Source organism: Bacillus rossius, chromosome 1 (assembly GCF_032445375.1).
Source record: "Bacillus rossius redtenbacheri isolate Brsri chromosome 1, Brsri_v3, whole genome shotgun sequence".
Lineage (NCBI taxonomy): Eukaryota > Metazoa > Arthropoda > Insecta > Phasmatodea > Bacillidae > Bacillus > Bacillus rossius.
Genome location: NC_086330.1, coordinates 179,007,962 through 179,021,454, shown reverse-complemented (window position 1 = coordinate 179,021,454; position 13,493 = coordinate 179,007,962). Strand labels below are relative to the sequence as shown.

Here is a 13,493-nt window from a genome sequence, read left to right as displayed (position 1 = left end):
TTTGTGTAGTCATGAGGTTGGGGCATGGTGGGAATTTGACCTCGTGGTCGGGTGGGGAGGGCGGTGTTAAAGACCCAAAATTTTGAAAACTTCAAAACACAATGCTTTTTCGATTTGGAGTGTTTCCGATCCTAAAGTTCGGTTTATGGTAAAAAATATTTTCGGGAAAAAGGAGGGGGGGGGGTGGGATATGCCCCCAAAATTTTAAAATAATAAAAGTATATTCTTTTAGATTTAGAGTGTTTATGAAGAATTGTTATTGTGGGAAAATGGGCCGGGGGTTCGTTAATGGCAAATTGGGTACCATATCTGAAATGATCTGGCCACTCTTCCGGCGTGATCAGTGTATGATACGGACATTCCGTCAGTCCATGTTGATTTCGGCACATATGGTGTACAAGTAATTAAACCAGTAGTCTTTCAGTTTCCAGCGAAATACAGCTATGGTACTGCTGAAAGGCAAATTTTGCCATTAAAACTGAGTTGAGCATCTACCTTGCATAAAATACAAGGCTGCATTGTAGATCATGCAGTTGTTTATTTGGGATCGCTTGTCTTTGTTTCCGGACAGGCATATGTAGCTCTTAGTCGCAGTAAGTCACTGTATGGTCTCCAAGTAGAAGAAATTTATTGCTCTAAGATAACAAGAAAAGTTCCATATAATGTTGAACATTAGCTAAAATGACTTCATTACATTTCCATTAATGATTAATTTAATGTTCATTGCAACAAATAAATACTTTAATCACTCATATTTAGTATTTTTAATTTGTTTTATTTACTCATATTCAATATTTTTATTTTATTTTGATACTAAAAAGAATAATATAAACTTATAGTTAAAAAAAACTGAAAACAGTCGCGGTCAGCATCTCGTGCCGCCAGACAAGGGACAGCGGCGGCGACGACGAGGCACAGCAGTACACCGATCTCCCCGGAGGCGGGCCAGCGCGCAGGTTGTTGGCACAGCAAATCAATCGGACAGCGAAATCACGCCGAGACGTACCAGTGGAGCTCATGCAGCACACGACAGTAACTGTTTGATCTCTTTCAGCTGAAGAAACTTTACAGACTACCTTTTTCCCTTTAGGAGAAATTACTTATGGAATGTGATTGGGTACAGTGGAAATACCAGACTCGTCCATATTGAATTTTCGATGAGCCGGAAAATTATTTTTAGCACAAACACTTGCCAAGTTATCAAAAAATCTCCTGTCCTGAACCCTGTTAAATCCAATGGCTCTCCCCTAAACTACATTTCTCCGGAGTACGTAGTGCCAAACCTTGCCTTTTGCAGAAGGCACGAACCCAATTTTTACCAGCCTGTTTTATTGTTTTATTAAATCTGTGATCAATGTTATTTTTTCCCGCGAATTCAAACGCTAAAATCATGAGCTGTTTCCTACCAAAACCATAAAATCTCTTGTCTAGTTCTCTTATGTGATCAGCTAGCTCTTTCTCAATCTCTGGAGTAAAAACTGGTTTGTGACGGCCAAGAGAAGTTGGCACCGTCCACTGAAACAAGAATAACGGAATAATCAATCAAACATATCGCAAAAGAACAATGTAATGAACTAAAAGAAATGTCACTTTTGGCCACGTCACAGAGTTTTGCAGTAGGCCTACTTTAGAAAATATATTCTTAAAATTTAAATTAAATTTATTTCAAAATGTCGAAACACAGTTTTAACAATGAAATATCAGGATATGTAACAAAATAATATTTATTTATATATTCTGCACGAAGCCTAAAATAATTTTCGTATAAAATAAGCCAAAATTACGTAAAACAAATTTTTATTTGTGTTCAATCGATGTAAAATTTACAAAACCTTTAAAACATTGTTGTGCATAGTGTTCCTGTGGACCTTCTTGATTTTATTTCAATACAATCTCTTACAAACTTCTTTCATAACTTACAAACGATTGTAGAAAACGCTGTACCATGGCCATACGGAGACTCTAGTTGACACACACATAGGCCTATCTCAAATGAATAGCCGGTCTCCGTAGCCTAGTCGGTTAGTTGCCGTTCTATGGTGCGAGAAGTCCTAGGTAGGTTCGAATCCTAGCTCGATCATGGATGTTGTGATGTCCCTTCACCTCACTTCACCCTCACCCGCTCCTAAGATCTCGCTGTTATAGGACAGTAAAAGCCTATCTCACCGTCAAATGAATAAATCTTAGCAGTGCTGCTGTTCACAATATGTTTATGTTTTTTTTAAAATGAAACGTTTTTATATATAAAAAATGAAAGTAGGTAGCCCTAAATAGTTGATAATTTTCTCACTCTGGCATTAAAAATATTAAGTCGTAAAATAATGTAAAACTCGGTGAAATAGTTATTATTCATCTGTTTGCAACATTTATAACCCTTTTACACCAATGATCCTCCGAAAAAACTGATTTTAACAAATAGGAAAAAAATTAAACGATGCATGAAATTATCATGTGTCTAAAAAATAAGTGTACATAATGCTTACTGCTTTAAGTCTTTTCCTAAGTGTTGACTCATTCACGCCCAGAGATGCAGCGACTTTCCTCTTGCTCTCGCCGGCTTCTATCCGTCTCTTAGCATCATCAATTAATTCTTCAGTAAAAATCAATTTCCTGTCTGATTTTCTAGTATACTGTTTGGAGGTTATTTTCGTCAGCGAAATTAATTCTGCAACAAGAATCAGTTGAATTGTAAAAGTCATATTTTGCCATGCAGAAACGGCCTCCAAGAGTACGCAGTAGACAATTCGGCCTCTAAGAGAACGCATTGCTGCGCACTCTTAGAGGCACCCACACAAGTGCAACGTTTGTACAACAAATAGCAGCAGCCTTCACTTCGGCCGCCCGTTACCACGTTATCGTAAACAATAGACTCTAAGCTTCGGATTACCATAATATGATTCGCGGTACCTCGTTGATGTATTACTTACAAAGACTTTTATACTCTTATTCATATTAACATCAGGAGAAAGCAAATATTATTCTTACCTCTTACATAAGAAATAAACCGATTCTACAAATTTTCTTAGCGCAGTAAGCACACACACACAAGCTTCAAAGAGCCACCTATCGACTTCTCTCGCCAGTGATACCAACTTCAATATATTTATGCTGCGCGCTCTTAGGGACTGCGCACTCTTACCTGCCTTTACCCTACTTCCTTTTACTCGAATTTACGTTCAAAGGTTTGTACTTTTCGTTAAATGTGCTTCCTTTTTGTAGAATTCTCGTCCAAGTGTGCGCCCTTTTGGTTAAATAAGTTTACTTTTTGTCGAATTTTTATCCAAATGTGCGTCCTTTTCGTCAGATGCGTGTCCTGTGTATATATTGCATGTTCGGTGTGTGCATTGCGTGGCCATTGCGTGGTTTTTGTGTATACATTGCGTGTCCAGTGCGTACATTGCGTGGTCATTATGTGGTCATTACTTGGTCATTGCATGTCCAAGGCGTGTTGTGTGCCTATTTCCTTTGTAAAATTTGCTTCCAAAATTGCTTCTTTTTTAAAATGATGTTTTGACTAGTGTATCATTGCAAATTCACTGTGTTTTGAATAGCATATTATTCGACCGGTTGCGTGTATGTAAGCGAGTCCCAGACGAAAGGACTTTTAGTTTGTTACTTGGTGCGTTGGCGTAAGCATCACCTAGTTTGCTACATCTGGTGCATACGTCGCGTTATTACCTGTTTATTGTGTACTCGATGGCATCTTTACCGTCTTTAACGCCGAATTTGATGGAAGTTTTACCGTCGTCTACGGAAACCCTGACGTCAGCGTCGACGATGATGGCGCAGATCGCGTTGGCAAAACCAGAGGAGACTTAAACAGTCGTTGTACCGATAGCAGAAGTGAGCTTATTGACTTCAGTTCTGGCTGCAGAGGAAACCACGATGAATGAATTTTAGCTGTTGATGGAGACCTCAATGTTTGGTGATTCAACAACTATTGAGCATCAATGTCGTTAGTTTGACAAGATTTTCTCGAACAGTAGTGCACGATGACACGAGAAGAGAGAATGTGCTAAAAATCTATCGCGCAAAATGTTAAGCTGTAATAAGTGTTGCATGCAATTTGCAAGAAATTATACGTTGAAAAGTCACTTAAATTCATGCAGAGGTCTTGCTGTGCGTCAAAAAATAAAGGTTTCTCTTCAACAGCGATTAATTAATTCGCTTCAGAGTACACCGGGAATTGGTACAACTGCAGCAACTTCAGTATCCGGTTCGGACCTGAAAGTTTCGCCTTCATCAACTATAGTCCAATCAAATTAGGCAAAAATGAAGGCAAACCCGGACATTAAAAATAACAAACCGGGATTACTGGGAAAATGTTGAGGACACTTTCCGCTGCGTCCATACAAAAATCCCAAAAAAATCCGGTTGCGGGTATTCCGCCATTTTGAAAAATACTGTCGCCATTTTGAATTTTCACACATATTTACAAAAAAAAATCGTAGCAACTAAACGGTTTCACTTTTCGGGATGTTTTTTTCCTACATACTTCCTATAAATTTATCTTTCCTTAAATATTACTATACACATAATTTCTTTACTTGATGTTTGCGTTTCGTTGTGTAAAGTATTGCCGTTAATCGTTGTTTTTACTTTAAGCTTAAAAACTTAAGAATTTACATCAAAACAGTAGATCGCATTCAAAAACGTTTCAAACAAAAGTTGTAGAGCATAGAAAAACCTATCGAAAACAATTTTTATATATAACATACGCAAATAATTATCATTTTAGAAAGGGTTTTCACTGCGCGGTGGCGTTAGCTTACAAGGGAATTAAATACACAGCATATTGCATCAGAATTTTTGTCCTAAATTTGAAACATCAAAGTGTATTTCTTCATGCAATGTTATCCTAAGTCTCGTCAATAAAGTAGCATAAAATTACTATTGTCGAACTCTGACCTCTCTTTTTTTAATAACCAATAATACTCTCGGAAATACATTTTTATGTTATGAGATATAAAACTCGTGAACTGATTTTTTTTTAAATTTATTTCAAAATCTATAATTTTTATTTATTTCCACTGTACCACAGAAAGTACAGTTTTAATGTCAATATAATTTGTCCAGTTCCATCTGTAAAACATATATTTTACCGGTCAGCATGTTTTCTGTTATTTACATAAATACACTGCAAGTCTTTTTAATAAATAGTAAATACTATTAAGCATTAAAACAAAATGTTAATGAATGCCGTTGACATATTAATTATGTGTAAATGTAATGGTCACCAAACAATTTTATGAAAGTCACTTTGTACAACATATTGAAATTGTCACAATTGTTTAAAAGTCATTGCATCCTTCAAGACTGACATATTTTGTGGTTTATATAAATGTTTTTTGCAGGTGTTTCCTCGGAATTAAATTTCATATAAATATTACGGAATTAACAAACAATTATATACTGAATGGTAAACATGGTTCCTTATTATCAGGATCGAATAACTTGAAATTAAACATATGAAAACAAAGAAAATTCAGACACTCAATTATGTCCTATCAAATTTGAATCAACAGAAATGAAATTATTAATTTAATGCACTTTGCACATCAATGTCAGCAACTTCTTCTTCTTCACCAAATTCACAGTTGGTGCTTATAAAAGGACTATTGCTACAGCCATATCCAGAACATTGACCACACATACCAGAACATTCAAGTCCACTTCGTTTGCACTCACAGTTTTTTCCACGTGAAACATACATTGCTAGAAAAAAAATTCTCTCCGGCATCTGCAACTGAATCTTTTGATGATGATGAACTATTAAAGACTTCAATTTTACTTTGGAGCAAATCATTATCAAAAAGCAGTTTAAATGCATTCTTTTTCCCTTTGTTGAAAGGAGCAGAAGTGGTATCGCACCCTGTAAATGCATGAAGGAACAACATGTATTTCTTCATGTTCCCTAAACTGGCTTGCAGCTTCTGACTGCTATATATGCGATCTGGTTTTGTTTTCGTACCAGGTATCAACATATGTGTGTCAGCTGTTGCATGCGTGATCAACAAGACTAGCAGATCAGTATCTTCTCCAACAAGCACAGATGGACCTGACAATGCTAACTCTGTGGCTTTGGTAACAATAGCCGTATCTGCATCTCCATCTGCTTCGTAAACATTGCACCCAGCTTTTTGGAAATGTTTTTTCATAAGTTTGATGAATCCATCTTTGTTAGTCTTGTTTGACAGAAAGTCTTGTTGTGAACACTGCACATGAATATTGTCTTCGACACTTACTTTTACTGAATTTATATTTTTTTGTCTGCGTAGATGCTCAACATATTTTGTGCTTGGCCTTGCTTGATATCCGTCAAATACGATGTAACAGTGACATTAATGGTCCTCAACATATTTAACATACTGCTGACATATCTGCTTGAATGTTACTGGACGAAGCCAAACAACTTTGTGCAGTAAATGGCCACCATCAATTGTATATACTGCATTATCTGGAAGAGACAACTGATTTGATGACAATTCATCAAGGACATATACAAGAGACGACTTCGTGCCCTTACGAATAGATACATCATCAAACAGAGATGGTGGATGAGCAGCCAGTTCGTATGCTAAGAAGGATGCCAGCTCTTCATCACTTCTTACAAGGCACAGCATTCTGTGGAAAAGTTGGTTTGGGTTGATCACAATTCCTTCATTTTATACTCTTACAGCTTTACTTGCATTGTCTAAACACTTCACCTTGTCTGTGCGTCGGTAGTGAACTTCAGAAAAACATTTGCCTACAGTGTTCTTAAGATTTGATTGGCCAACTTCCCAAGCTTTGTCACAGTTTAAAGATTTGCCTCCAATCACCCCACTGGAAAGAGAAGTTAGGTCATCTGAGAGTCTTTTAAAGTGATTGTGTTCATGAAGCCAATTTATGAATGACTGAATGGCAGATCTATCTATATCCAGGTATAAGGCAAAACAAATAGTTCGGGTTAAAAAATTACATGCAGAGTGCCACAAACAAGTTTCATAATAATAGTTGATGGGGATTACGATAACATTTTATAAAGAAAAACGCTTTAATGTTTCAAATATAGAATAAAAATTCTGCTGCAATATGTTGAGTATTTACTTCCCTTGTAAGCTAACGCCACCGCGCAGAGAAACACTTTCTACAAGGGTAATTATTTGCGTATGTTATATGTTAAAATTGTTTTCGATAGGTTTTTTATGCTCTACAACTTTTGTTGGAAACGTTTTTGAATGCGATCTACCGTTTTGGTGTAAATTCTTAAGTTTTTCAGCCTAAAGTAAAATAACAATTAACGGCAACGAAACGCAAACATCAGGTAAAGAAATTATGTGTAACATTTATGGAAAGATAAATTTATAGGAAGTATGTAGAAAAAAAATATCCCGAAAAGTGAAACCGTTTAGTTGCTACGATTTTTTTAGTAAATATACGTGAAAATTCAAAATGACGTCAGTATTTTTCAAAATGGCGGAAAACCCGCAACCGGATTTTTTGGGATTTTTGTATGAACGCAAAGGAAGGTGTCCTCGACATTTTCCCAGTGGTCCTGGTTTGTTATTTTAAATGTCCACCTTTACGCCTAATTTGACTTGACTACTAGGCCTTCTTGCAGCTACTGCGAAATGTCGTTGTATTTGTCAACGATGCACAAAGACATGAGCGGAGTAAATGCATAAATAATCCATCCCGTATGAAGTTTTGCTGTGATAAGTGTCATGTTTGATTTACTCGTATTGATAATTTGAGACGGCATGCGAAAAACTGTAAAGGTGAAGTCCGTGTGCCTACTAATGAAATACCTGCATAATTTTTGACTCCTTGTTTAGATTGGAGACTCGTATGCGTACAAGCACAAACATTGATGATGAGCAACTGATTGTGATGACATCTGGACATGAATATAAGCCTAAGACTACTTGGTGCATTACAGGTGAGTGATATCGAATTTACCTGGCAAAATCGGCATTTCGTGGAACACTGAAAGACTACAATTATATAAATACGTTTAGTGTGTCGAAATACATTTGTACTTTTCTTGACGATGTTAGGCAGAATATTATCAATCAACTTACTGATGAAGCAGCTACATATGCACCTTTAAAATATAACTTTTTGTTGGACTGTGTATATACCATACAGCACAAAAAGTTTCAAATACATTTCAGAAATGTAACTCTTGAAACATTGTTACCTTTTTGTCGAAATTTCAGGTATGTTTCAGATACGTAGAAATGTCCGCGGACAGAGATATAACAAAGTTATAATTCAGAAACATTCCCCAGCAATATCCCTTAAATATAACAGTGTAACATTTCAGAAACATTCTCCAGCAATACCCCAGATACATTTATCTAATATACATGTCTGAAATACGACACTGCCACATCTCTGGTACATTTCCAAGTCATATGTCTGAAATATAATGCGACCGCTCCGATATATATATATACAAGATGTGTGTTTGAAATATAGCACTGCAATATCTTCTAAAATATTCAAGATATCTGTGTGAGATATAACACTGCATTATCTTTGTAATATTTTTCCATCATGTTTATGACACATCACAGTGTGATACGTTTCAGACAGAATAAAATAACATATTTGTAGTACACAAATGCAATTACTCAGAAACATATAAGTACTATATTTCATATATTACATATCAGTATATTATTTGTGTAGCATAGCACTGCAATACATCAAAACATTTCAGGTTTATAGGTATTTCTGAAATATTTTGGGCCATTCTAAAATTTATCACAAATCTTACAAAGTATTAAATACTGAAAAAACGTATTAAATATTACATCCATTAAATTTAAAATCAAAATGTTTCTGAAACTCCAATGTTACAGTTAGACAATATGTGACATTAAGTTAACTATACCAACACCCACACACAATATTTTTGTGTACAAATGTATGCTGATAAGATTCTTTTTTATGAATTTGGCTAGTAGCATCAGAGATAAGCATATACCATTACTAGCTATAAATTATTGGACACCTAGATGAACAGATATTCCTTCTAACACCACTTTCCCCCCCCCCCCCCCCAGTACAACAATCTCGGTAAAACTGTATCAAACAAGAAAATGACAGGAATATGCAGTAGTGTCAATGCAAAGTCAAATGCATTATCAATTGATGCCATAATTCATGTCATCCACATTAAATCAATAAAATATATTAACCCATACCAATATTTTGTACAAGGCCTACTCATTTCAAATTTACACAGCACGCCAAAAGTATATTCACACTGACTGAGCGGACTTTCACAACAAAATTGCAAAGATATATTAGCTGCCGCTTCATATATACACTCATTTTCCCTCAACTAGGAAAGAAACATTCAGAAACCAATTTTATATACGTATATTTTTATTCTTACAAGAACAGCATTATACAAATAATTATAACAATAAAATAAAAACATAATAATATAAAATATTTTGTAAAACAAATACATAAGATGTTTTTAGACATCGCATGTGCAACTGTTAGCGTAAAATATGTTTTTCACACTTATTTGCCAATACTGCTTAGATTGTATAAGATTATAATACAAACATTGCTGTTGCAAAGTTTTCCAACATACCAGTAGTTTAAAAGATTATCTGTCAAAATAACAGGTAATTTATAGCTATTCCATCAAAGCAATCAAACTTAATGGAGAATTCATCTGAATACCTACATGCTGTATTTTATAATATTTTAACTGAATGTAACACGCACAGATGAAACACACATACTGTAATTGTCAGAACACCGAAATCTGTTAAATTACTGCGCATGAACTGCATTGATTTACAATTAAAATAAACAAATATCTGGATCTTTTTTATGCTAATTTTACTACTAGTATCATAAGTGTACAATTAACAGTATCAAAATTAGTAATCTTAATTAAATTTAAAGCAACATCTGCTTAAGTAAATACATATGTAGTTGCAGTTTAACATCTACCTACAATATGAAATGGCAAATTTAATGAACACTATAACTTTACTAAAGCACAGCAAACCTTTTAAGAAGTTTTCCTGATTAATTAGGTTCCAAAAATTTAATTACTCTCTATAAATAAAACAACTAGACATATTATGAAGTTTTTAGTTAATTAAGTTAAATTGGCCAGTACTTACAAAAATTTCTTAGGAGAGCTTCACTCTACTTAAAATCATGTATTTAGTGAATAACTTCTGTTATGACCAAGGAAACTTTGTAAACTAAATATTTTTCTCCTTGGAATTAAATTAACGCAGTTTAGTAGAAAGAAAAGTGGTATCCTAAGCAAAAATGAATGCTATCATACAATTATAACAAATGGATGGTAGGTATTACATTATTTAACACTATCTTTCATCGAATGTGTTAAAATAACCACAAACTTCTAACAAAAATAGTTTTTAAAAAAAATTCATTATGTAATGAATGAATGATTTCAGTTATTTGTAACAAATTATTATAATGAATTAAAATTACATACTTAGAATTATTGAAACAAATGTTTCAGGGGTCTTGCAGGCAGTTATTTCTAAATCAGACCATTTGAAGCATTGACTACTTTTATGAACTTCTTAGTATAAACATTGAAAATATTTGTAAATTAAAATCTAAGTTTGAATAATTTCATATAATTGTGAGTAGTACACAACTTAACAAAATATTCACTTTCTCCATAACATAGAAGACAGGTGGCTGCACGTACTCACAGGATAGCACGACATGCAATTTCTACCTTCACCTGAAGAAGATGGTTAAAACCAAAGATTATCCACCTACGGAAAGATGGGAAACTCAATGCTATTTATAATGCTACTAGTTCTACCCTAGCGCTCCAAGTTGTCACTCGCGGAACTAACAAAAAAAACCGGCGGCGGGAAATTTGAATGTGGACATATGTGTGGTTATTTAAAATAATTTTTTTTTATGGAAATATTTCAACTAACATATTTACTTTGACAGATGGATATCTTTTACAAAGGAAACTAAACAAGCAATTCTACAAGTAGAACTAATTTTGTAAAGTTATTTATATGAATATTCAACTGTAAAAGTAAAATTGTTAGTTTTATTTCCTCTAAAAGTTTTGCTTTGTAACATAGTCTGTGTGAGATATAAAAATACGTATACACACATACATTTAATTAAATTTCTAAATTTATAATATATACTCTTTTTAATTACAGTAAATAAACCAAATGAAAAAAATATCAAATAAAAAAATTGCCACCTACTATTAGCTTACCTCATATAAAAAATTAAGATTTTGAATTAAAACTTTACCTTAATTGTTGTGAAAAAAAATTGTATTACTGGGTTATAACTAGGTAAAGGCAAATGGAAAACTATTTTACAAAATGAAAGCATCGATAAAAATATACCAGTATCAAGTCTATTGTTTCTATGCTAGGCAAACAGATGAATCACAGGAATATGTTGTCAATGTATTGCATCTTCAAAATTGGACAAATTAAAAATATAAGAACAATGCGTTCAATTTTTATTACAACTTAAATTGAATAAAAAACACATTTTTTGAATCTTTATTTATTTACAGCTTTATAATTTGCTAAAGGAAAGAAAATACAAAAGAAACATTTGTGCATGTTTAACACCACAATTTACTCGGACTTCAAAATTCTCTCCAGTCTCCACTATTACTTTCTTGAGTATCCTATTTAAAATATGAGAACACCTGATTCGGAATATCTTAAGGAACATTAGTTGTAAACAAAAACACCATTTTCAGAATTTTCAATATTTTTCCTTGGTTGAGCACCTACTCTAGAAAATTACCCACTAAATTTACAGGGAAGTAGCATTGCTGAGTGTTTATTGCTAAACACTCCCTAAACAGGTATGTTATACACTCTCATAACAGATATAGAGTTAGTTTTCCTAGGCATGACTTATTCAACAAGAATGGTATAATGATATATAGCAAGTGATATAATACATGGTTCTTACAAGTATACATTAAAAAATATATATGTATATATAAATTGGTTCTGAGTTAATTCCTCAAACAAAACCAAAATCAAAAACTGAGTGCCTGCAGGTGCATCCTGAATTCTGATGGTAATAGAAAAAAAATGTATAGTTTTATTCAAAAATTGTTTTAATTCAAATTAAAATAGTGTTATCAAGGATGGTAACTAAAGTAAGAACAACTTGTAAAGACAGGCATTTGTTCTGTCCCACCACAATAAGGTTTTCAAAAATAATGACTAGATACTTTATGGCCATCTGTGTTTGTGGTTATATTGGATACTGTAAGTTTATTTATCATGTGTGCTTATTGGCTGCATTTGGAAGCATCATTTAGTGCAGACCCTGACATCGGCTAATAATATAATAATCCCATCAGTGACAGTGCTGAAATACTTTGTTACTCATCCTGGTTTACATGATATAGTAGAAATATAAATGTAGGTATTCTAACAAAAATAAAAATACAATGTGCATAAACATAACACAAACAGCCAAAATACAAGGGTATGCAAATTATTTGCATTCAAATAACATTTTGAAGAAGTATTACTAAATCAAAATAGCTGCTTAAAAAGCACTAGTATATGGTTATTTCATTTATTGCTCTAAAGTCTAAAGTATCCACCATCCTGTTATTACTAAATTATTATAAAAAACATGTTTTTTCTCTCACACACACACACACACAAATCATTGAAGCAATGGCAAATGTATGGTGTGATGGCTTCTAATCACTAATATAACCCCTGCTTTACAAATAGATTTTTTAATGCTAAAACATTTAAAAACAATTTAAAACGTGAATCTTTCCTAACCTATTTCACACACAAAACATAGAATTATGATTCTCATGTTCTAAAATACTAAAAAAGCAGATACAAAAATGAGAGTTGCTTGCAACATAGGATTAATAAGTGTTTCACTCTAATATTGTGGGATGTTACATAGGTACCTATTCAATTTGTACAATTCACATCTACTGTAAATTTTTTCAAAGTATTAAGTTTTCATACGCCTAGTAAAATTAAATTAACACTACATTGTGATTATGACTTCTGAGTTATCACGTACATATGCACTGCTGAAATATTTTAATTATAATTTACAATACCTATCATTGCTGTTCAGCATCTTTAAATAATCACAAAAGAGACACAAAAAATTAAATATCAATCCTTGTGAACAGTGCTTAAGTTTATGGGATAGTACTATAATGTGAAAAATATTAAAAAATAAAGTAAAATAAGATAAGACTTGAAATGCAAAACCTCCATCAACTCTAAATTACTTTGTGAGAACCGTAACTAATAATATCATTAACGTAAACCATGTCTTTTAATCAGCTGGTGGCAGCAGAAATGATTGTAAGGATTTAGTACTTGTTTAAGACAACACTAATCTTTGGTCAACACATAATATATGTTTGGAATTGCTAAAACATTACAAATGAGGCTTTTCTAAAAATAAATAAAATTTTAAAATGACATTTTGAAATTAAGACT

The 13,493-nt window shown here is 33.3% G+C and overlaps 1 protein-coding gene across 2 annotated transcripts in view; it reads left to right on the top strand.

The window, feature by feature from the left end:
- The window catches only part of LOC134527132 (myogenesis-regulating glycosidase-like), a 318,242-nt gene that overhangs the window by 106,290 nt on the left and 198,459 nt on the right, over window positions 1-13,493 (top strand). The gene's annotated exons all lie outside the window — the stretch shown is intronic.